Consider the following 26,923-nt stretch of genomic DNA (forward strand, 5'->3'; position numbering starts at 1 on the left):
CTTCACTTCCTATTTTGTAGTCAAAATCATTTTTTCAATTGCAATGGCAACTCCAATCACATAAGCAACCACTAGTTCCAACACGCTCACCAATGTGTCATGGCTCCGATCCGTCATGAATCGTTGTAAGTTAGAAAAGAATGGGTCCAATTTCGTCGATTGGGACGCGCAACTTCGCTTTGCCGCGGAGGGTGACGACAAGCTTTGTTACCTTACCGAGGCCTCTCCCGCCGAACCTAATGCTAGGTCCACCACCGCCGCTAGGCAAGCCTATGAGGTTTACCAAAAGGAGTCGGCCGCGACCAAAAATGTGTTGATCTTTGCAATGGAGGCCGAACTCCAAAGAAGTGTTATAAAGATTAGCACCGCTCATGAGATCTACATGAAACTAGTGAACATGTTATCACGAGCTCCTAGGATCATACAATATGAAGCGGCTTCCGCATTCTTTGATCTTAACATTAAGGAGGGCCAAAAAGCTAGCCCTCATATGCTCAAGTTGATGGAGCATGTTAAGACCTTGAAAATGCATAAGGTGGATATTCCCGAAGAACTCGTTATTGATCGGATTCTTCATTCCCTTAACAAAATCAAAGCATATGTTCAATTCCGGGTGAATTTTAATATGCAAGACAAGAAAGTTTCCCTTGATGAGTTGCACAAAATGCTTGTGCAAGCCGAAAGGGATTTGGGGATAAGTGTTAACTCCACCAAAGATGTGCTCAATGTCAATCATAAGAGCAAGGGAACTTTCAAGAAAAGTGGGAACAAGGGAAAGAAGCGAACTCCCAACAGGAACAAAGGTAAAGCTTGTGAAACTAGTACCTCCAAGCCCAAGTACAATGCCTCATCCGGGGACAAGTGCCACTACTGTTGTGGTGTTGGGCATTGGAAAAGAAACTGTTTAAAATTCCTTGGCGACATCAAAGCTGGAGAGGTTATTCCACTAGGTATATAATTATCCCTATCTTTTATGTTTCGATCTCAACTTTGGTATGTTGATACAAGTTGTGATGATTACCCTTTTTATTGTAATTAGGGCATCCTACCAAGGACAAAAGCAAAGAAAAGCAAGCTTAGAGGATCATGGGGGTAGCTAGAGGTAGCCAACCGTGGTGATGGATCTATGGAATCTTGGCATCAATATGCTTTGTCTTTAATTTTATGATGTATTTTGAGACTTTTAGAACTATTTTGATTTCCTTGTGTGACTTGGAAATTTGTTTGTATCCTTTAAACAATTGTTGTGCTTTGGATATTTGTGACTTGGTTTGCAACCCAAGTCACTCATTTTATCATATTATTTGTTCTAAAATCATCATCATACACTACTTGCATAGTGAAACATTAGATTATCGACTTAAATTGAAGAAATAGACAAGATATAATGATTAGATAATTATATGTCCATAAGCTATGAATTTGATTCTCCTTAAGCCATTGTTACTAAAAGTAACAACTTACTTATGTAAGATCAATTTTAAAGTTGTGATGAGCTATTGAACTCATAAAGTAGGGAATTTGCGATACAAAACAGACACATTATTCTAAAACGGATGGTCAAGCAGGAGATAACTAAAATAGAGAGCCTATTAAACAGATGACATGGATAAGACTCGCATATCACATGAATCAAGCTGCCATGATAGGGATGGCCTTTTGTAAGCTAATGCATAGTCTAGAAAAACTCCTAATACTCCACCATTTATATGTTTGTAACTCAAAAGCTATCTCTCAAGAAGATAGATGTATTTCTGAGAGATAGAGTGGGAGTAGATTCGATCGTCACAAACATATCTTATAGTTAATGTGTTACATTGTGAAAGTAATAGAACTATAATCTATAAAGATAGAGTGGGAGCATAGTTGACTGGGAGTTTGGTGCACATGTCTTATTGGTTAAAATATTGCTTTGTGAAAGTAATGGTATTATCCCAAATCGACCTCTTTACATACAAGCCATAGCATTAAAATCCATTACTTTTTACTCAAGAGTAGATTTACTTTAAGGCGAGGGTCTCCTTAAAGGTAGATAGAGCTTTAGAGTACCTAAATGCATAAGATTGACATGAAGATGTTAATCAAGATAAATAATGTTAGGAATTGCCTCATTTCATTTTAGTGAAGAATGGAAAATGATAATTCGCTTTTCTAAAATGGGAAGAGAAGGATGTGTTTGGAACACAAAACCTTAGATGAAGATCTAAGAATCCTAACATATTATACGTAGCTTTCTTAAGTGACCCTAGAATGGTCTTAAGTAAGCATTAAAGGATTGTACTTTTCGTTCATGTGATAATAGTGAATGGTTTCATTCACATGATTGAAGAATCATGATTATACATGAAGTTAAGTGGGAGCTAGAATTGTTTCTCCATGTCTTATATGGTCATGACATATTACTTATTGAGAATAATGTACCAATGCTCTCTTCTGTCAAGAGTGATTGGGAGACTAGGAAAAGGGTGCAAAGTATTCTAGATTTTTAATCTATGAGAGAGAATATTGGCATAGCATTGTGAGTCTTATGAGGATAAGATCTTTCGTATCTGTTTAACATCAACACGGTTGAATGGGTTATTCATGATGATGGAAGTGGAATTACTATTATGGAGTTATAGTCGTTCACTGAACCTATTAAGTTGTTGATCACATGAAATCGATTTCTAATGTTTCCGCCATTAGAATGATCATGTATGCCAACAGACGCGCATGCCATGATGTATCATATGCTAAGAGCATAATAAGTCAATGACAAAATAATTCCCATAATATAGCTTGTGAAAGCCTTAAAGAACATCCTTGAGATTCTTGAGAAGAATTAAGGATTCGTTCATATGTTTGGATGATAAACTAAGTTATGTGTTGAAGGGTTGCACAAACTTTAGTTTCCAAACCAAAAGAGATTTGTTGAAATCCTAGGATGTCTTATTGACTTAGGAGTACGAGACTAGAAAAGTGTTTTTGTTTCGCACATTGCAAATTCTACAAAAGGAATCTAAGTAAATTGTGATGAAATGGTCAACGTAGGGAATGCGAGTAGATTCCTCCACCAATGACTTTATCACAAGTTATGTGATAACAGTAGGAGCATCTTTCAAATTAAAGAGCCCAAGTCTAGTAAGAAGACTAGACAAATACTTAGAGATAAATTCAAGTATTGGAAATAACATTGAAAGGAAGGAAATAGCAAATGATAAGAATGGAATATATGGATATAGGGTATATCCACTTGCCAAGCTTTTGTTGCATTTTGACTAGTGTAAAAGAACACTAAAGATTATAAGATATGAAGTAGTAATAGTGTATTGACTATTCATATGTGATAATTGCATTTATCGTTTGAGTTTTATTAAACTCACTCATTACTTTGTTAAATCCAAATGGGTTGTAGAGACAAATTGAACCCCATTAAAGAACTTGATTGATATGGTATTCGCCCATAGTTCATTATATGAGGTGACGTCTCGAAATGACTAGAGTGTGATGCGATTGATGGCAAGTTCAAGTGCCATAGAATCATATGGGATGACTAGTCGATCACATAGGCAAACTGTATGGGACACTCTGTCGGGCAGTGACCGCTTATAGAGTTCCGGTATTTCATAAAGCCTGGTCGTCGCAAGAGTTGATATAGTATTCTTATGAGTCAATTCTTTTGACTAGGGACTATTCGCCCAAGTTGGCATAAGTTTCTGATTAGCTTTGATTTATGCTCTACGACTGTCGTAAATGAGGTCAAATGGGTGTATTTTGGGTTAAGATGAACTGTGGCTAAACAAAGGGAATAGTGCGATAGGAATTGTCCACCCCCTTGTCAGGGTCGTTTGAAATCTCAAGGCCAATCGAGGAGTAGTGAACTGGAAATGCGTGGCCACGCTCGAAAGGTATCTATGGTAGATAATTCCGGTCAGACAGTTACACTCCAGATCGAGTAAACCACTCAAGATATGATCAAGTACAAGTAAGACATGCGAGACACCTTGCATTGAGTGGGAGATTGTAATAGGACAAGAAAATTGGTGACGCACACTTGTCTCGGGCAAGTGGGAGATTGTTGGAGTATGTGTCCTCAACAATAGTGCGATCACATGTTTAAATCTCATATTAAGAATACCTAAGGGATGATTCATTATATAGTCAACAGATTGTTATTAATCGGTAATGATTGGCTAACTAGAGTTTGACATTACTGTCGTTTGACGGTGGTGATCAGTTGGTCCCCAATGGTCGCACCTAAAGGACAATTCCCTTAATGGACAAATTGATTAATTGTATGATGATACAAGTTAATCAATCTCTCAAAATTGAGCAATTCAATTGTGAGAGAGATTATTTATATCTTATTGTAATAGGATTAAATAAGATTTATTTTAGTAATTGAAATACTTTATTACTAAAATTGTTTATTGTTTGAGAAACAATTGAGATAAGAATGAATGGTTAATTATAATTACAAGATGTTGTGAATTATAATTAAATGACCCGTTCTATTTATGTGATCAAGCATCACCAGTCAATTTATTATATGTAATTTAATTAATTTATAGAATGATATTTATTTGGTAAATATGCATTAAATTAATTAATAATGTAACATATTACATGTGACATATTGTTAACAAATGACAAATTGACAAAATAAAATGATAGTCCATTTTATTTCTGTTGGACCGAAATGGAGGGAGTATTAATGGGTTGTGATTATTTTATTTTATGTGATAAAATGATAAATAATGGTACCTACACTACTAGGCTTACACAACCTACACTTTGATAAGATAAAAAGAAAAAGAGAAGATGCTCTTTTGGCCTTATGTTGGCCGGCCATGCTACTCATATGTGAGTAGTTTTTGGTTCTTTTATTCTTACCATTATTCACACTACCATTCAAGCTACATGCAAAGCTTGCTATATTTCTCTGCACTTCTCTCTAAACAAGTTTTTAGAAAACAAGCTAAGAGATTGTTCATCAATTCTAATCACAATATTGTATTACTAGTGTAGTAATAAACATAATATTAGAATTAATTTTAAGGGTACTATTATTTTAATCTAGTTAATTAGTATACTAGTTTAAGGGATTAGTCTTGAGTGCAATCTAAGGAGGATATCTACATTGGGATTTTGGAGGATCATCCAACATTTTAAGCTCAAGAACAAATAAGGAAGTTGACCTTATTTGTGCCTAAAACTTCGAACCATCCTATAATGTAAGGGACATTGTTTTTCTTATAAATCTCTTATTTTATTATGCATGTACTAGATCTAAAGAACAAATAATTAAGAAGTTAATTACTTCACTATTAGAGGAATCTAATAATAGGTATATGAACCTAACAGTTAGGGCCTTAAAGTGCAAGGGTCACGAGGGTATATTCCATTGGTGACTCGAAGAATTTATTTGAGATAACTCCCTCTAATCATAGACCAAAGAGGTATAATTAAGTTTTTAAAAATTCCCTTGTTGTGTGAGCACACTTAAAAGTGGACCCTAAGGATGGAAGTGGGCATGTCCCGTTCTGGGTAGCAAAGTATTTGAAAAATACGTGTCTGAGTCAAAGGTGAAACTGGATTGGATATTTGGAATGTGGAGCTCGGAAATAAAAGGCTTTGATGGAAAAATCTATGGAGCTTTGATTTTGTGGAGTTAAGGCTTTATGGGATTATGGCTTGTAATGGGGCTTGAAAATTGGGTCTCTTGGCTTGTTGTAACCTGAGCACATAAAGGTAGGTTAAAATAACGCGGGACCAAGTTTCCATGTCTTGGCCCTAAAGGATGGGTATACTTGACAAGCTTGAGAGGATTCAAAAAATTCCTAACTATCTCCCTGTAACGGTCTCGAGAAGGAATTACGGTGTGTGAAGTGTGAAAGGCTAAGTGAGGGTGCTAGATGACCATCTTCATTGACTTCTTGATTATAAATAGACTTCAGCATTATTTTGTCCAGTATTTAATTTTAGGCTTGTTTTTTATTCAGACTCAGATGCTTGGTCTGGAATATATCTTGGCTTTTGCTCAGATTCTTGATTCAGGTTTTTGAAGATAACTTTGACTTTGGATATCAACATTGACTTGATTGAGCCTTCTTCTTTTAACTCTTTTGTTTTGGATTGCGGTCATAACCGCGACCTTGGATATTGATCTTGGTCATTTCTCTTAATTGAGCCTTTGTCTTTGATCATGGCTCGTATCGTCTTGGATTTGCTTACTACCATGGATTTGAGTCAGACTAGCACATTCGGTGTGAAATGGCTCGCCTTCCTTCATGGATCGTCAACAAGGGTGATGGTATGTATTCGTCCTAGAATCTCTTGAGATAAAGCTCGTCTTATTTTAGGGTTTTAGAAAGGTTTCTGTTGCCAGACATGGAATAGGTAAGAAAAGAACACGGAGTTTCTGGTCCTCTACAACTCGGAATGGAACATCATTTAAGTGCACTCACATCAACTGATATGTGTTGTTGTTCGTTTTAAAATGTCTCAAATCAATTCTTGTTGTCACAGGAAAAGGATAAAGGGAGAGAAAAATGAGTGGATTGAAAATTGTACTTTTATTGAAATGAGAAGAATGTATAGACTCGAGAAGACATGTGACTCGTGGGACAGCCACCACGTTGCCTCTAGGAATGGAAATGGACACGAAGAAAGATACTAGAACAATTGGAGAAAGAAAGCCTAAGACTCCGAATCGGACCCGGACTTTGACTCGATCTTAGATCTAGACTCGTAATCATCGGCCCACGCTTGAACATTTTCCCTTCCAGCAACTGGCTTCGGCATCTGACTTTGAGCATTCGTCCATTTGAGCACCTTATCCTCATCATTGGGGACACGTGAAGGATAACAGTCATGAAGAGTTTCCTGATAAGTGGTATATCCATGAAGATTTCCTAAGTTTCCTTGTGGGTTAAAGGTTGAGAGGGGCAACTTCTCTCTTTCGATCATATCCTGAATGACATATTTTAATTTGAAACATTTATCTGTATCATGCCCTTTGCCTCTATGGTACTTGTAATAGGCATTCTCATCCCAGAGCCTATACTTCTTCTCTGGGTCTGGTGTAGGACCGATAGGCTTCAACATTCGTCGTTCCATGAGTCTCTAAAGGGCATCGGCGTATGTAATACCAACATTGGTAAATTTCCTTTGAGGTGTATTCTTCTTATCGGAGGCCTTTGCAAATGAACTTTGAGAGTTGTTAGGTTTCTTTGACGAAGGTCCCATTAGGTTGCCTTTGTTGATTTTGATTCCTAGATGAGGAGAACTAGGAATAGATTGCTCACGTTTTACTTTCTCTTTAGGACTGTCAAGTTGAGGGTTTGTCTGGACACTTTTCATCTTGAGAGGTTGGTTCTCAAGCTTCTTACTCATTTCAGCAAACTGATTCTCTATGTTGGAAAACCGAGAGTTTATGTAATACCCCGTATTTTATATAATCGAGTAAACGGATATTTTTTTATATATTAATTATTATGTATTTTTATATTACTAATTATGTCGGGATAATAGTTGAGTCGAGTTAATTGTTTAGTCGTGTTGATATCGTAAAATCGAGTTGTTGCATAAGTTATCTGAGACGGGTTTATATGGTATTCGAGACGTGAGCTAAACCATTTACCCTCGACCCATTTGGGTTTACCCAATATCATGTTTAACCCAATTAACCCAACACCCAACATCTTTTTCTAACCTAAGTTTTAACCTAATTTTACCCTAGCAACACACGACCCACACCTCAACCCGCCTCCCTCCTTCATCAACACCAAAACTTCAGATTTCACGCATAGAGAGGGAGAGAGAATGGCCGTGAGTAGTGACCACGCAGCAAGGAAGAGCTAGGGAAGCTTATCGACGTTCTTAGGCGGCTATAGGTGGCCGTTGTGGTGGCGGAAAGGTAAGCAGTTGACTCCCTTCCTCTGTTTCGTATTTTCTGTCGGGTTTTGTTGGGGGTTGTGCGTGTCTTGGTGAGGTTGCTGGTGGTTGTTGACGAGGTATTTGGGTAGTGGGGTATGTGACGAGTATAGTGGTGGTGGTTAGGGTGGTTTTGGGTGGTGGAAATGGCGGAAAAAAAAGAGCGACGGGGGGTGGCAAAACGGGTTTAAGATGCGAGTTTTCAGGTGAGTTAGATGGTTAGGTTGGGGTGGCACCACCGTGGACTCGGGGGAGGTCGAAACAGTGGTGCCACGGCGTCTGTGTTCATGGGTTGACGGCGAGCAGGCCGGTGGTCGTTGGGCAGAGGTTAGTTAGTGGTTGCGGTGGTGGTAAAGGGAGAAAATGGGGCGGTGGTGAGGCACGGCTTTGAACCAGGCCAAAAGACGGCCATGGTTGGACTCGCCGGCGGGAGTCGACCACCTTGGGGTTGGTGGTTGGTGGTGGGGACGAAGTGGGCAGCAGGTCAGGTGGTTGTCGAGGTGGTGTAGGTGGCGCGTGAGGTGTGTGGGTGCGTGTGAAGGGCTGGTGTTGATGACGGGTTCTTTTAAGTGTTGAATCGGGTTTTTGTCATTGTTTTAATCATTAGAATCCGTTAAGTTATCGCATGCTTAATTAATTAATTTAATTCCGAGTTGTTAATTAATTAAAGACGGGTTTAAGTCGGGTTGTTGAATTGTTTTATGTTTGATTCGAGTTTTCTTAAAACGTTTAATTCGTTTAATATTTAACTATCACATTAGTTATTTAATTTATTCCCGAGTCAATTTAATAATTTATTTAATTTTATTCCCGAGTTGATTAAAATAATTAGAGATGGATTTTGAGTCGGGACTGGTTAAAGTGGAAAGTTACTATATCGGGAAAGCTTCTATTTTGGGAGATGTCTATATTTAGTAGTTAGTAATTATAAATATTATAATTGTTTTAGGTGACGGATTCGTGAAGGATCGATAATCAAATTCATTGCTTTACTTTTCTGGATCGCTTAATCGCTTAATTGGAATTGCTGGCACTTTGAGGTAGGGAAATACACTTGTCTTATTATCGTCGTTGTTGAGTTGTGTTGACTTGATTCCTGGTTGTTGACTTACGTTATGATTTATATACGGGAAGTGATTGACTGAATTTATCGTATTGAGTATGATATCACAACATCGGGTAAGCGGCATGACTTTATGATTTAACGGTTCGAGTGATTTATATACATATTGCATTGCGTTAATATCGTTGAGCATTTCATATGCATTGGAGTTGGAGGAGGATGTGGTGGTGACGATGTTGGGATACGATGTGATGTTGTGATAAGGCCCAGGCGGGTTCTGCAGAACTTGCCCTGGTGTCCTCAATGCGAGCGAGATCGGCTACGGTCGATATATATAGTCTAGGGGATCGGTATGGCTGGGTTGTCCGGGTATGAGATATGAGATATGAGATATGAGTTGAGATGGAGATGGAGGTGACGGAGGAGCATGTATATCATATTTATTGTTTCATTGTTTTCCCTACTCAACCTCGTGGTTGACCCTGTGTATTCGTGAACACCTGTGATGAACCATAATGGGGAGCAGATTTTGTGGTACTAAAGATTAGCCGACTTGGGAGCTATGGGATGCGTGAGGACTTGGCCAATCTACCTAGAAGTCTAGACCACATAGAAGTTTTTATCACTTAATTTATTTTTCCGCTGCGGGTTGTATTTATCTTATATTAAGTATTAGTTGGATAATTTGTAATAAACACGTAATCGTTAAGTTTTAATTTAAAGTACTTTGCTATTGTTGTACTTTGTTATTCACTACCTCGGGAAACCGAGATGGTAACAGTCCGGTTTATTAGGGAATGTCTTGCTAAAGGCTCCTTCATAAACCGGGGTGTTACAAAGTGGTATCAGAGCGAACGATCCTCAGGCCTAAACCAATGAACCCAATGAACGTAGGGTGTGTCCAAGTAAAATGAACCCCTGGGAATAAACTGATAGGAGCTCACAGTGCGGTTAAGAAGGCGCCCTTAATACGTGCTCTTTTGCCCTCTCAGTTTTGAACCAGGTAACCCGAGAGAAATTGAGTGAATGGGTAGTTAGAAGGAAAACCTTGAATATAATCGAGTGGATGTACACCTTGAGACCCATATGTTCTAACCATTCTACAGGACAACGTTACGGTAAGTATTTTGTATGAATGATGATGTGATCATATGATGTTGTGGAAATGAGAAATAAATCTTCGAGTTCAGATTGATAATCAGTGAAGTGTTGGAATGTGGTAATCGTGAGCGTGAAAATAATTACGAAATTATGATATTTACCTAGGTGGATGTTGAATGATGTGCTGATAGTAATATTATGTCTAGTGATATGCGGTTATGTGATCCCAAAGCCATGCTAGTATAGTCTTGTGATAGTAATAAGAAACACTATTGAACTGCATGTTTCTAGTCATAGCAATCGTGATTAGATTTAAGGAGTAGATCGAGATGCAACGGGATTCTATGGGGTAGATGTTACGAAGGTATACAGTGTTAGATTTAAGTTAGGATGAGTTAGTATCGATAGTGTGGTTGTAAGAGCTTGGAACATAGTAGATGAGTGACCTAGTGCTTAAACACGTTTGTTTGATTTTACTCCCTAATTGATCTTGCTGTCATTTCTTTTCTGTTAATCCCCTATGGAAGAAAATTTTGTGACAGGTAGCCTCGTGAGTTAGTGTTCATTTGGCGTTGGTTTCATGCTAATATGATATACGAATTAGGAGTAATAAACGTTTTAGTGGGCTGTGGTCAGGAAGTTCCTGTGCAGTGATGTTTTGACCAATGATTTTGTAAAAATCCTCATTTAAATAGTATTGATAATTTTTGCATAATTCCAACTCCATCGATCAGAAGATTCGCATATGTTTTCAAATTGTTAAGCCACGAAAATTCTTGATGTTTCTATATTAAATGGTACGTTTTGCAAACTGACCCAAGTTTCGAACCAATTGTCGTCACATACTTATTTGGAATAACTGAGTTGTAAAATGCTTTAAAAATGAAATTCTTGTGCTTTAGACATAATTCTTTTTCCCCTGTGTTTTTAACTCTCGGTATGTCATAAAAAGTAATCTAACTCAAGTATTCGTTGGACGGTTATTTATTTGTGATTTTTGAAAGTTACAACGTGAATCATGACTTGTAAAATGTGCATACTATGTGAGTTTTCATATAATTGTTTGGTTATTTCATGAGCCTTATTAATGTGATCTTATAATGTTTTATATGATGATAGTAGCACGCATGTTCAGTAGTTATGTATCTTAACAGGCGATAAAATTAAAGTCTAGTTGATAACATTGTTGGCATGATAACGTGAGTAAAATTGGATAGCTTAAATTGATTCTTAATCAAGGGTGAAATATTTTATACGAGTTTAGTTGTTGCATATTTTATGTATGTTTGGCATGTTGTAATATCTCTAGTATGTTCATCATATTTGCATGGTGGTCGGATATATATAAATATAAAACTATGTTCTCATATCTTGGTAAAGTTGATGGCGTTAAAAGTTAATTTGATTGTTCTAATACACTCGCATGAATAATTATAATAATTATGTCTAAATGTTTACACATGGATGATAGTAATGAGTATGTCCAAATGTTCACACATGTAGGATGCATCTAAGTTCTAATGTCTTTTATATGAGTTGTGTGCCAATAGTTATATTTATTACCTTCATTACATTAAATTATTTCAGTTGGACCTAAAATTATAACATGATAATAAACAATGTTGTTATTCCTTATTGAATATGTTCGTTATTATATTGTCATAAAATGCTAAAGTGATTCTTGCAATTGTATGGGTGTGATATAAAGGAAACTGTTTGATATAACATGACAATTGGCATATCTATATACCCGAGTCGTTACTATCAATTATATTATAATAAAAATTGTCATGATAACTATGTTGGCAATTATAATGGGATAACTCTTTTGATGATTCACATGATATGCATTGTTTTAAATGATAGTCATTATAGTTACATTTAATTGAGCCTACGAGTTGCCTAATTATTCAATCATGCAAATCAGAGAAGTTGTTCAAGTTGCTAATCTTTTATCATAGCTAGTGTTCTACAAAGTATTTGCTGGCAAATGTATATGTTTAAACTATTTATACAATATCTCTTGTTTTGCTGAGAATGAATTATACTAAGTTGGTGGACACAATTGAATGATATGGTTGCTAAAATGTGAAACATAGGTGTGATATGGAAGTAATGTTGTCGTTGTCATAGATCATATGTAGTTACTTTATTGGGAAACATGTTTTCAGAATTGATATCGTGCAAACAAATTTTTATAATTAAAAGTATGAATTATGGGTATGTTGTTGATTGCTTAAATTCATCGACCTAATTCGTGACCTAAACCAGTGAGTGAGTAAAGGGTTGAATGGACGTGTCAATAAGATCCTGTGATTGTGATAGATAGTAGTGGTAGATCTATTTCTGTGATATGTTTACAAATGTGAGAAGTTCTTAAATTGTTTTGTTGATTTTACATGTGGTTGATAATGATTTTGTTGTATAGGTATATGAAAATTGAAAAGAGGTTACGAGGACGTAACCATGTTTCTAGTCGGGTAGGATTGTAAAATCTTAATGTTTATGTTGCACTTGTTTGTAGATAGTAGTTTTGACCAAGTAGATGTTTCGTTGTGGGGTATCTATGCAAATGAGTTCTATATGTCTAATTCATACTTCTGTTAGTTGGTTGATGTGTAAAAGAAGAGTGTAGTTAAACTATTGATATTGAGATTGAGATTGGCCACTAGTATTGAGTTGTGGGGCCTTTGTGCCGAGTTATGTTTACGGTCCAGTGTGATCTTGGTCATTGAGTTACTTGAGTTCGAGATCGGACTTTAGACGGAGGACGACGGTGTTCTCAGATGATTATTTAGTTGTTATACATTTGTGTTCTCAGGTAGTTATTAGTTGTAGATAGTTGGGTTAAGTGAAGATGAGTTAAACTTCGGGGCGAAGTTTATTTTTAGGAGGGCAGAATGTAACATTTCGTGTCTGTTATGTTTAATTGATGTGTCAAAAGTGTGTTAACTGTGTTAGAAATGCGTGACGTCCGTATGTACGATTTAGTGTACCCTTCTGAGGTTTGAGTACGGGAGCGAACTTCGGGACGAAGTTCATTTTAAGAGGGGAAGACTGTAATACCCCGTATTTTATATAATCGAGTAAACGGATATTTTTTATATATTAATTATTATGTATTTTTATATTACTAATTATGTCGGGATAATAGTTGAGTCGAGTTAATTGTTTAGTCGTGTTGATATCGTAAAATCGAGTTGTTGCATAAGTTATCTAAGACGGGTTTATATGGTATTCGAGACGTGAGCTAAACCATTTACCCTCGACCCATTTGGGTTTACCCAATATCATGTTTAACCCAATTAACCCAACACCCAACATCTTTTTCTAACCTAAGTTTTAACCTAATTTTACCCTAGCAACACACGACCCACACCTCAACCCGCCTCCCTCCTTCATCAACACCAAAACTTCAGATTTCACGCATAGAGAGGGAGAGAGAATGGCCGTGAGTAGTGACCACGCAGCAAGGAAGAGCAAGGGAAGCTTGTCGACGTTCTTAGGCGGCTATAGGTGGCCGTTGTGGTGGCGGAAAGGTAAGCAGTTGACTCCCTTCCTCTGTTTCGTATTTTCTGTCGGGTTTTGTTGGGGGTTGTGCGTGTCTTGGTGAGGTTGCTGGTGGTTGTTGACGAGGTATTTGGGTAGTGGGGTATGTGACGAGTATAGTGGTGGTGGTTAGGGTGGTTTTGGGTGGTGGAAATGGCGGAAAAAGGCAGCAGCGACAGGGGGTGGCAAAACGGGTTTAAGATGCGAGTTTTCAGGTGAGTTAGATGGTTAGGTTGGGGTGGCACCATCGTGGACTCGGGGGAGGTCAAAACAGTGGTGCCACGGCGTCTGTGTTCATGGGTTGACGGCGAGCAGGCCGGTGGTCGTTGGGCAGAGGTTAGTTAGTGGTTGCGGTGGTGGTAAAGGGAGAAAATGGGGCGGTGGTGAGGCACGGCATTGAACCAGGCCAAAAGACGGCCATGGTTGGACTCGCCGGCGGGAGTCGACCACCTTGGGGTTGGTGGTTGGTGGTGGGGACGAAGTGGGCGGCGAGGTCGGGTGGTTGTCGAGGTGGTGTAGGTGGCGCGTGAGGTGTGTGGGTGCGTGTGAAGGGCTGGTGTTGATGACGGGTTACTTTAAGTGTTGAATCGGGTTTTTGTCATTGTTTAATCATTAGAATCCGTTAAGTTATCGCATGCTTAATTAATTAATTTAATTCCGAGTTGTTAATTAATTAAAGACGGGTTTAAGTCGGGTTGTTGAATTGTTTTATGTTTGATTCGAGTTTTCTTAAAACGTTTAATTCGTTTAATATTTTACTATCACATTAGTTATTTAATTTATTCCCGAGTCAATTAAATAATTTATTTAATTTTATTCCCGAGTTGATTAAAATAATTAGAGATGGATTTTGAGTCGGGGATTTGGTTAAAGTGGAAAGTTACTATATCGGAAAGCTTCTATTTTGGGAGATGTCTATATTTAGTAGTTAGTAATTATAAATATTATAATTGTTTTAGGTGACGGATTCGTGAAGGATCGATAATCAAATTCATTGCTTTACTTTCTGGACTACTTAACTGCTTAATTGGAATTGCTGGCACTTTGAGGTAGGGAAATACACTTGTCTTATTATCGTCGTTGTTGAGTTGTGTTGACTTGATTCCTGGTTGTTGACTTACGTTATGATTTATATACGGGAAGTGATTGACTGAATTTATCGTATTGAGTATGATATCACAACATCGGGTAACTGGCATGACTTTATGATTTAACAGATTCGAGTGATTTATATACATATTGCATTGCGTTAATTCTTGTTGAGCATTTCATATGCATTGGAGTTGGAGGAGGATGTGGTGGTGACGATGTTGGAATACGATGTGATGTTGTGATAAGGCCCAGGCGGGTTCGCAGACTTGCCCTGGTGTCCTCAGTGCGAGTTTGGTGGCAGATCGGCTACGGTCGATATATATAGTCTACCGGGGATCGGTATGGGCATTTGGGTTGTCGGGGTATGAGATATGAGATATGAGATATGAGTTGAGATGGAGATGGAGGTGACGGAGGAGCATGCATATCATATTTATTGTTTCATTGTTTTCCCTACTCAACCTCGTGGTTGACCCTGTGTATTCGTGAACACCTGTGATGAACAATAATGGGGAGCAGATTTGACAGGTACTAAAGATTAGCTGACTTGGGAGCTATGGGATGCGTGAGGACTTGGCCAATCTACCTAGAAGTCTAGACCACATAGAAGTTTTTATCACTTAATTTATTTTTCCGCTGCGGGTTGTATTTATCTTATATTAAGTATTAGTTGGATAATTTGTAATAAACACGTAATCGTTAAGTTTTAATTTAAAGTACTTTGCTATTGTTGTACTTTGTTATTCACTACCTCGGGAAACCGAGATGGTAACAGTCCGGTTTATTAGGGAATGTCTTGCTAAAGGCTCCTTCATAAACCGGGGTGTTACAGTTTAGGTTATCAATGGCTCCCTCTATCTTGGAAAATTTATTGTTGAAGGCAATGGAAAGCATGAGCATTCCACTTTGGATATCGTCGTCTGCAAGGACATTGATTTCTTCGTTATCATGAGGATCGAGGAGATGAGAATAGTCTAGGGATGATTCTTCATCATGTTTAATGACATTAGACTCAAGAGGGTTGATCTTCTTCGATTGCTTGACGGAAGGTGGCATAGGAAGCTTGCCATCCTCGATCATATACTGAATAATATACTTTAGACAAAAGCATTCCTCCGTATCATATCCCCTACCTCGATGGTACTGACAATATGAATTGCCCTTCCACCTAGGTAATATCTTTTCAGGGTCTGGGGGTTGGACCTATTGGATGAAGTTTTCCCTGGGAGACCAGTCTTTGTAGAGCTCCTTCATATGTGGTTCCGAGGTCAATGAATTACATATGAGCTCATCCCGGCCTTCTGGGAGGAGTTTCCTAGAGGTTGACTCCTTTGTCTTCATTGGTCATCTTAGATGGGTGAGTTGTGTTAAAGCTATGACCTGGCCTTGGGGTATGAGAAGATGATAAAGGTTTCATCATGTCCATTTGGTTTTCCATATTAATGACACGAGTGCTCAAGTCTTCGACGGTGGCCTGAATCTTAATGACTACAGTACTTAGTCCTTTGACGTTAACAGATAAACGTTCTTGAACATTTTCATTGGAAACCGCAGAATTCCTATCGAGAACAAAATGACGCGCGTTACAAATTGATTTGGTATGGGATCACGCATACTAAGGCGACAAACAAACGGATATACGAAAGAAAGTATATGAGGACGAGACGGGATAACTAGACTCTTGACATGTGAAATCGCGAAATGTTGTGATTGACTTCTCGTGTTTGGACTCACTGTGTTTGACTTTGACCTTAGACTCGAGTATTGACTTTGACGGAGGGACATTTATATGGTTGACTTTATTGGTGGGATTGATGACACGTGATTTTAAGACGTGTGTTTTACGATAGACTTGACTCGAGGTTCAGGTATGTGTGTCCCGAACGTGTCTTTAGGAGAATTTGAAAGACGGATTTTGGAACGACTCGACGTGTTATCCTCGAGTGTGTGAGTCGAGGTGTCGGGAATGTTTAGATCCTAACTGAATTGGGGTAGGTGGTCCAAAATGATGGCGTGACGCCTTAGGACTTGACTTAAATTTGAAAAGACCCAAAATGTAAAGGAAGACGGATTTATGACTCGGCAGAGTTCCGACTAGGACATAGTCGGTTTGAGTTTTGACTCTAACTTAGCCCAATTGAATTTACATATTTTACATTTACATTGTCTGAAAATATTTTTTATTTAAAACGTTTTTTTTTTCACGGGTTTTGAAATGGGTTCTACATTTGGACGGAGTTTCGGCTTATTTTGCGTTGTTTTGAAAATGATTACATTTTCAAAAGGATTTTATTTTACAAATTTTCGTCATGGTTTTGTTTACAAAATGGTGATCACGTATATGATACAAACATACATATGGGCATTATAACGTTATGCTGAGTGAATTTAAAGGGATTTGGCTTAAAAGGTGGGTTGCCATACCAAGTAATCAAACCCTGGTCTGTGGAGAGGTCCGTGCCAAACATGAGTAAGGTGTGTTCCTAGTCCATTTCCTCGACTAGTGAAAGCCCTTGATACAAAGAAGAGTATGTACCACGGTATCGTTGACGTCAATCGTTATCTATCCTTAGGCCCAGATAAGAATTTGGACCATCCAGACGGGACGATTTGTCGAATGGGCTGGGATGAGCCTAGGAAGGCCGAATAAAACGACCTAAGAAGGTCGAGTAATAAAATTCGACAACTGTCTTATATAAACTATTCCCTAACCTTGTTCAAGTTTCACCATGGGTAACACATAAGTGTATCATCCCCAGCGGAGTTGCCAAACCGTGGACATGGGCCACGGGGGCGCTTGGGACAAGCGTTGCATTTGTGGAGTCGCCACCAATTTTTATGGGAAATTGGAACCTTTCGAATAACTCGCGTCATGCTAACACACAAAGTAGTGACATGAACACTAAGAACTTGTTACCATTAGAATTTTATGTCTAGAATGACTCTCGTGGATGCCAATGAACACGGATGTTCACAGAGATCTGGAGTAAGGGGTGAGGGTACGTATTAGGAAACTGTTTTACTGAACTCCTAATCACGCCCGCCTCGATAGCGGCCTCTACTAATGATTAGGGAAATTATTTATAGTCGATATGTTGTCGATTATATGTATGCAATGCAACAAACACTGATTATTCCTAGCATATGAGATTAAACTATGTCGGTTAACACGTAATTAGCAACAATTAAGGTCGAAGTTTAGAGTTAGATCGATTACATGTGAAAAGTCAAGTAAATAAATCATACAAAAATAAATAACAGTAAATAAATAACGATAATTAAAAATACAATGAATTACAAAGGTTAAATAATTTACGCCAAAAATACATTCAAGACGGAAATTTGAAGAAAAGAAAAGAAAACGAAAGGGTCAAAAATAAAAATAACAAGAATAAGACAGATTAAGAGTGATACTATGGTTAGTAGTCAATCAGTTACGTAATTAGAGACTAGGTCAAAGCAAGAACGGAAGTTCAGGGACAGAACCCATCTCAGAACTGGCGGAGCATCTGCTGCGGCCCTTAGAAGAGGCGCAGCTATTGCTGCGTCTGTTCTTGAGTTGGGCTCTGACTGTGAGTCAGAACCGCGGGTTTGTTAATGTTCGTTGTTAGATTTTATGATTGATTATCGATATTTGAGTCAAGTGGAAGTGATTTAACATATTAATTACATGTCAAACCGTCATAAAAGCGATAAACACGAATTATAAACGAATTAAAACGAATTAGGTTTATTAACGAAGACGGAAACGAACTCGAAAGAACTTGATAAACTGGACATAAGCAATGGAAATATGTACAAATGACGAATTCCAGAAAATTGATATGAGCAAATCGAGTTTCTAAAATCCAGGTTTGATTTAATGACGAAAAGCCGCAAATATTTAGTTATTAGGGATTTAGGTCGGCATAAAACATGATAATAAAAAGGAAAATATTAAGATCTATTTTATGTATAAAGGAAAGAAAGGAAATAAAACGGAGAGAAAGAAAACAACAGAAAAACCAAGGAAGAAGAAGAAGAAGAAGAGCAGGAGCAGCGGCAGCCTCTGGAAGAGGCGCAGTAGATGCTACGACCCTTCGAAGAGGCGCAGCAGCTGCTGCGTTTCTTCTCGACGCCTGGTTGATGCTGTTCCGAAAAAATATTATGATAAAAGGGTTTTAAAAGTCGGTTTTAAATATACTTTTGACGTAATCTTACAATAATGAGTACAAAAATAAAATATAATAAAAGGATGGGATTTACATCCTCGGCCTAACATGTTAGCGTCGCGAGATTTAACTAAATCGGCCTTTAGTGGTAACTCGACTTAATCTATGCAAATATGAAAAGTGCCCTTGAAAAAGGAAATTTAAAAAGATTGATTAATTGATTGTGCAGTGGTCAAATTGGTCGGTCATGCAAACGTGACTTGTACTCAGAATGATCTAAGCTTACGTGGTCGATTGATCAAGCACGTAGGTGTCAAAAGCTTAGAGCAAGGTCTAGAATGAAAGGGGAGAAGAGAAGGGCGGAGACTCGCGTGAAAAATATGTGAGGCAAAGGCCTTTATTTATACTAATCACACGGAGGAATTATGGTAAGGGTAGAATTTGGGAAGGAATAGGAAAGAAAGATCCGGAAACAACCGACTTAGTTGAAACACGGAAACTTGGACAAAAAGAAACCTGGAGAAAAGGCGCAGCAGGAGCTGCGATACTTCAAAGAGGCGCAGCATTTGCTGCGTCATTTCTCGGGTAGTATCCTTCTGCGCAAGAAAACGCGTTTGACAGCCTGTCGTATTTTAGGCATAACTTTCTCTACAAGACTCGGATTAAGGTGATTTCGGTGGCGTTGGAAAGCTATGAGAAAGATCTAGAACTTTCTGCGAAATAGGCCAGACCCAAAAAAGTCGTTATCACCTCGTAAAATGGGCCTAAATGTCGGGTTGTCATTTTAGCTAAATGAAATGCACATTTTGTAATGTAAACTTTATGTTTAGCCCAACGAAGTGACATGGGACTCAAAATGAGATATAATCTCAACAGTTTATGACATCCTAACCTTAGGTGGACAAGCACATTGCTTTTGACTCGGGGTTTGACGGTTTTTAGGAAAATAAAGACGATTTTTGACCCGGACTCCAAATGAACTATAATTAATGTCAAAACGACCATAATGATACCTAGATGACAAGAGTGTATGAGTTGCCTTTTATTAACCGATTTACAAAATGTCATAAAATCGAGACATATGCTAAACATGGGGTCCAATCATCACTGGGTGTTTGGCGGGAGGTGCAGAAACGAGTTGTCTATAGGTATTCCGGGACCTGTCCCGAGTACCTCTGTTGTCTTGACACTAGCCTCTGATCAGTTGGCTCAAATGTTTGCGCATTGTGCACAATTTCAAATTAATAATAATAAGATGAACCAATTTGATTATGACTTGTTTATTTATATTGCAATTCAATTTTTGAAAATAATTGTTTTAGTAATGACATTGAGAATGAGGCCGAAGGCGAACAAGTTTAAGAAGAAGAAGAAGCAGAAGAGGTAGAACCCGCTCCACAATTGGTTAAAGGGTTAGAAGAATATTACCATAGAAACTCGGCGATTGAAAATACCGAAACTATTAATGTGGGACCACCTTAGAACCACAGGAGCTTAAGATAAGAACTACCTTAGATCCCATAAAGAGACAAGGGTTGATTGACCTGCTGATTAAGTTCAAAGATGTTTTCGCATGTTGTTACAAAGACATGCCGCGAATTGATAGGGAAATTGTAGAACACTGGATTCCGATCAAACCAGGGTTCGATCCAGTAAAACAGAAGCTACGCGGAATATGTTCGGAGTGGTATCTAAAGGTTAAAGAAGAAATTGATAAACAGCTCAAAGCCGAGTTCATCAAAGTGTCAGAGTATTCGGATTGGGTCGCCAATATAGTGCCAGTACCGAAAAAATATAATAAAGTTCGCGTGTGCGTGGACTTTCAGGATCTGAACAAAGCTTGTCCGAAGGATAACTTTCCATTAGCTCTCATCAATATCTTGGTTGACAATACCGCAAATCACGCATTAGTATCTTTCATGGATGTATATGCCAGTTACAATCCGATTAAGATGGCCGAGGAAGACATGAATAAGACAACGTTTACGTCACAGTAGGGAACCGATTGTTACACAGTAATGCCTTTTGATTTTATAAATGTGGGGGCAACATACCAGAGATTAGCAACGACGTTGCTACATGATATGATGCACAAAGAAGTTGATGTTTATGTCGATGACATGATAGTAAAGTCAAAGGAACGTAGTGGCTATCTTGGGGCGCTACGAAAATTCTTTCAAACATTGCAAAAGTACAATATGAGATTGAATCTGCAGAAGTGTGCTTTCGGGGTCACCTATGGCAAACTGTTAGGTCATATCATTAGCCACCGTGGCATCAAAGTAGACCCATCAAATATCAAAGCCAGTATGGAAATTCCCCATCCCAATACCGATAAAGAAATTCGAGGTTTCCTAGGTAGAGTTCAATACATAAGCCGTTCGTCGCGAAGTTGACGATGATCTGTGAGCCGATCTTTAAGAAACTGAAGGTCGGAGAACATGTTATGTGGATGATCGGTGTCAGGCCGCATTCGATAAAATAAAAGTAGTGCTGCCTTCTCCACCAGTTTTGAGCCCACCAGTAGTTGGGCTGCTGTTATCGCTATATCTAACTGTTACGGATTTAGCAATGGGGCCGATGTTAGCCCAAATAGTAGATTACTACATCAATAAAAAGTTCTTAGACTACGAAGTAAAGTACACACCTCTTGGAAAGACGTGTTTAGCCCTAGTCTGGGAAACAAAGAAATTAAGATATTCCATGCTTATCTACAGGGTGAGTGTCTACTCTAAAATGGATCCGATCAAGTACTTGTTTGAAAAACTATTGCTAAATGGAAGAATGTCGAGATGGACCCTCATGTTATCAGAGTTCGATCTCAAATATGTGCCTTTAAAAGTGAACAGGGAAGGGCGATCACTGATTTCTCCAACGATAATCCAATCGAAGAAACATAAGTCATTGATACTTGGTCATTTCCCGAAGAAAACGTGGTACACGTCGAGAATGACATATGGGATTTGGATTTCAATGGAGCATTGAAACATAAGTCATTGATACTTGGTCATTTCCCGAAGAAAACGTGGTACACGTGCCCGTGTCCATCAAGCTGGATTTCAATGTCACAAACAACGCCGCCGAATATGAAGCATGTTTACTTGGTTTACACAGTGCTCTAGACCTGGATGTGAAGAAATTGTTAGTACATGGAGACTCGTCCCTTATGATCAATCATGTTGGGGTTGGTGTCCTTAACAGTTAGTGCAAGGACTTATAAACCTCTAAAAGGATCAAAGGGCATACTTCTGGTATTATTATCAGTTGATCCACGTTTATCAATAACGGTTGGCTTGCTAGATAAGTTTGACGTTATTGTCATACAGATGGCGGTGATCAACTGATCCCTAAAAGTCACACCTATAGGATACGTTCGAGAGATGTGACGGTATGAAAATACAGTCATGTAGATGCCAAATTTGACTAACCAGTTAGTCCGAGTTATTTGACTAGTAATTAGTCAAAATGTGATGTTGAGATATTATATTTAATACGGATTAAATATTATGGGCTAAGGCGAATTAACCAGTTAATTCGTAAAATTAAATATAAGCGTTTTATATTTGATTAATGTATATTGAATTTAATTATACAATATCGTCTTTGTCGGACATGTATTAATATTTCAACTAACCCGTGTTATTAGTTGATGTTTTAATAGCCGATAACCGATGACGATTTATAATAAACCGCGTCATATACATTTTAGCAATTTTCGAGCCAGATCCACGAGGTAAAAATTAAGAGGAAGTGGAAGCCCACTTCCCCATGCATACCCTCGGTCCGGTAAGAACCAAACAAAAGGAGAGACTCCCTCTCCTTTTGACCTAGACAATTTATTTTACACAGAAATTAGGGTTTTGGAGATTAAGTTTTCTCTGAAACCGAGATCTCACATCTCGAAAAAAACTCACATCAAGTTCTCCCAATATTGCAAGGCATTCGGAGAACACGTTCTAGCACAAGGGCATTTCTCGGACGGTCTTGGGTGCAACAATTAGGAGGGAATCTCTATTGATTTGCATTTCTCTACGCCGTGCATCAAAGGACCGAGGTTGATTCTTTATCTTTATCGTTTCATTGTTGTATTTCGTTTATGACCATATTTCACATGTTAAATTTACGTTATAGTCCTAAATTTAAAGGGTCTTATACGGATATTACCCCTCAAGTGGTATCAGAGCGAGGCCACGTAAATTTTCATTGTGATTTTTCATAAAAACGATTTGAGACGATCTCGGATTGCCTAGAAAACCGTGAGGCAGCAACTTTTTCTCTCGGCTGAAATTTTTTCTTTTGCTGTTGCGTTTTCGTGCTTTGAAAACCGTGCGGCCAAACGTGTTTTTTACTTTTTTTTGTTTACGTTTTCAATTTAATCTTTCACATATTGTTATTTTATACGGAGATTATAGCAATATGTCAAGTTTTGTATTTTATAAGATTGATTTTATGCAGTTTTGATCAAAATCAAAGTAGGTTTTGCATTGTCAAACTGTTTTCACGAGGGTTTGGAATTTTCAGCCATGTTTGCATTCGATCGAGCGTATTTCTACTCGATCGAGTGCTATTTCTGTCTTGTTTTTGCTCGATCGAGTCCTTGCTGTACTCGATCGACCCCTTTTTTAAACCCTGACTGCTCGATCGAGACCTCCTCGTACTCGATCGAACAGTCTTGCTGATATAGGTCCTCGATCGACCTCATGTTTAGTCGATCGAGCACCTCCTGATTGGCAAACCCTTCGATCGAATGGCAGCCTCATTCGATCGAGCCCTTTTGTTCCTCGATCGAGCACTTATGTCCCTGGATCGAGGGATTCTGTTTTGGCAGCATTGAAAATTTACTCTTTTTGTTTTAAATTTTCTTTTGGCCTTAATATGTACTTTATACGGATATTGTACACTCGCTATGATTGTGAAACGGTTCACACACGTACCTTTAAGTTATTTTAAAGCGTATTTAAAGTAACGGACTGTATTAGATTAAAATTAAATTGATAGAAGCAGTTTTATCACATGAATTTTAATCATTAAAAGGTGGTTTGGATAAATTTAACATAATTACAGAATTATGTCACGAATGAATTTGTTTTTAGTTGATGCATTTAATTATCGTTTTGTTGAATGCCTTGAATGCCTTTTATTACGTATTTATTTATTTTTTCAAACGGTTGTAACTTAGTGTGGCCTTAGTAGAACGTGTTACCGTAATGATGGAACACGGTCTTGGTTGTATTTTGAGATCTCGTATCTCCATTTTATTTCTTTTTAATTACAGTTTTTAATTAGAATGTAAATAGGTTTATATTTGTAATTTTAAATTGTAATTTTTGAGAAGACCAAAGATGGAGACCGGATGCTCACTCCCGCTACTTGGATCAAGATGGAACATCAAGACAAGCTTCTCGGGTCCAACGGTGGATTCCAAAGTTGTTTTATGTTTTATTTTACTAGGATAGGCCACACTAGGAATTTTTATTTACGTATTGCATTCTTTTATTTATTTTTCCGTAACGATAGTATGCATCATATTCCGCCTAAAAACCAAACCACCTAATAATTGCATGAAAACTGACACATATAGAGGTCACGAGTTTGTTTTCATTGACATTCTCATGTCACACGATTTTTAAGCCATCACCCAAATTAATTCATTCACGCAGACGCTAGTTATTCGTTCACTTAATATGAATTATAATTTAGTTGATGGGATCTTCCTCGTATAAACAAAAATTGAGAACGGTCTTTATAGGCAAACTCCAATGAGTCCCTTCTTCGTCGGTAGGCATAATATGACCCCTTCTACGTCGGGTAAGTTGGAACCGATTGACCTATTTTATCTCAACACTATGGTCACTCGTACGATCCTGTGACTATGGTGGACTATAGATAGGATTTAGGGAAATCTATCGACCAAGAGTTCTTACGGAAGAATTAGCTAAACAGTTGGCTTATCAATTTTCGGAAATTGAATCTTGGGATCACTTGTATCATTCTTGAGGGAGATCAATTATGCAAGTGCGAGAGTCTACATGTTTAAAATGGATTTTAAAATAGACTTAAATCACCTCGATGAGTTGCTTATTTCGTTTTGTTTTTCTTTCTTTTCAGTGTAGATCACGAACTTTTAAACTGCTAATATCAAATGGTGGTTCTACCGATAACCCAATGCCAAGTGCCACATTGGACCGTGAGTCCTGGCTTCGGATCTTCATGAATCGGATGAATCGGTCTACTCGTCGAAGAATGATGGATCAAACTACGCGGACCGGGAGGCGGCATTACGGAATGCTGCCGCGGTGACGGGAAGCTCAAATATCTATTGGAGCCCATCCCGGCAAACCCAGGTCCCACGCTAGAGAGTGCTGAAATCACCAAGTTTAATGATTTCGTATGGAAGCGGGTGCGATTAAAAACGTACTCATTTTTGCAATGGAACCCAATTTGCGGAAACGCTTCATAGCCCATGGTGCGAACAAGATTTTCACCACGCTCACCAAGGAATTCTCGAAAGCACCGAGAATCGTGACCTATGAGCATACCACTCGCTTCTTTGATGCGAGACTCGAGAAGGGCCAACCGGTTAGCCCACACATTCTCAGCATGATTGAGAATGTCGAGAAGTCTGGAAACCTTTGATTGTAAGATCGGCGAGAATATTGTGATAGACCGCATACTTCACTCACTCCACGATGGTTATTCGCAATTTAGAGCGAATTACTATATGAATGATTTGAAGAAAACTCCCCATGAACTGCACTCCCTCCTCGTACAAACCGAGAAGGACATGAAGTTCAGTGGGAGCATGAAACAGGATGTTCTCGTTGTGACAAACAAGGGAAAGGGTAAGGGCAAAGCTCGGGCAAACCTAGCAAGAGGTAAGGCGAAGTTCAAGAAGTCGGGTTCGGGTAAGAGTGGGCCTGGTGAGTCGAGCACCTCATCAGGCACGACAAAGAGCAAAATCGAAAACATGGAATGCCATCACTGCCACAAGACTGGGCATTGGAGGCGCACATGTCCTGTTTATCATGAGGACATAAAAGCAGGTCGCGTTAAACCTGTTGGTATGTCTTCTTCTTCTACTTTTATTCATATGATTGAGATTAACCACGCAAGTTACGGAACTTGGGTACTTGATCCTGGTTGTGGTTCTCATCTGTGTAATCATGTGCGGGGCCTCCGAAATCTCGAGCCTCTCGTAAAGGGTGAGGTTGACTTGCGTGTCGGGAATGGAGCAAGAGTGGCTGCCGTCTCGAGGGGAACATATGTGATCCAGCTTCCTAGCGGATTTGAGTTATCATTATATGATTGCTATTATGTACCCAGTCTTTCGAAAAACATTATTTCAGTTTCTGCACTTGACAAACTTGGTTTTTCATTTGTAATAGAGAATAATACTTGAATTTTCTCTTTACACGATATGATTTATGGCAAGGCAGTCTCCATGAACGGAATTTATGTTTTAGATCAGACCACCGAAATATTACACGTAATGAATAAAAAGGTAAAGGTTGGTGACAAAGATCAAACGTATCTATGGCACTGCCGTATGGGACACATTAATGAGAAACGCGTAAAACAGCTCATCAAAAATGGAGCTATCTCGGCCTTTGATTTTCAATCATTTGGCACGTGTGAATCATGTCTCATCGGTAAGATGACTCGGATTTCCTTCAAAGGTGTTGGAATGCGCGCTGCTGACCTATTAGGACTCATACACACGGATGTATGTGGTCCTATGTCAATCACCGCACGAGAAGGCTATAGGTATTTCATCACTTTCACGGACGATTTAAGTAGATATGGCTATGTCTACTTAATGAAGCACAAAAGTGAATCCTTTGAGAAATTCAAGGAATACCAGAATAGGGTACATAACCTATTAGGTAGGAAGATTAAAACACTGCGTTCGGATCGTGGTGGCGAGTATCTTTCTCACGAGTTTGATCAACACCTAAAGGACTGTGGGATTGCCCTACAGTTAACTCCACCTGGAACACCTCAGTTGAATGGTGTGTCCGAACGGAGAAATCGAACACTACTTGATATGGTTCGA

Source organism: Silene latifolia, chromosome 5 (assembly GCF_048544455.1).
Source record: "Silene latifolia isolate original U9 population chromosome 5, ASM4854445v1, whole genome shotgun sequence".
Classification (NCBI taxonomy): domain Eukaryota; kingdom Viridiplantae; phylum Streptophyta; class Magnoliopsida; order Caryophyllales; family Caryophyllaceae; genus Silene; species Silene latifolia.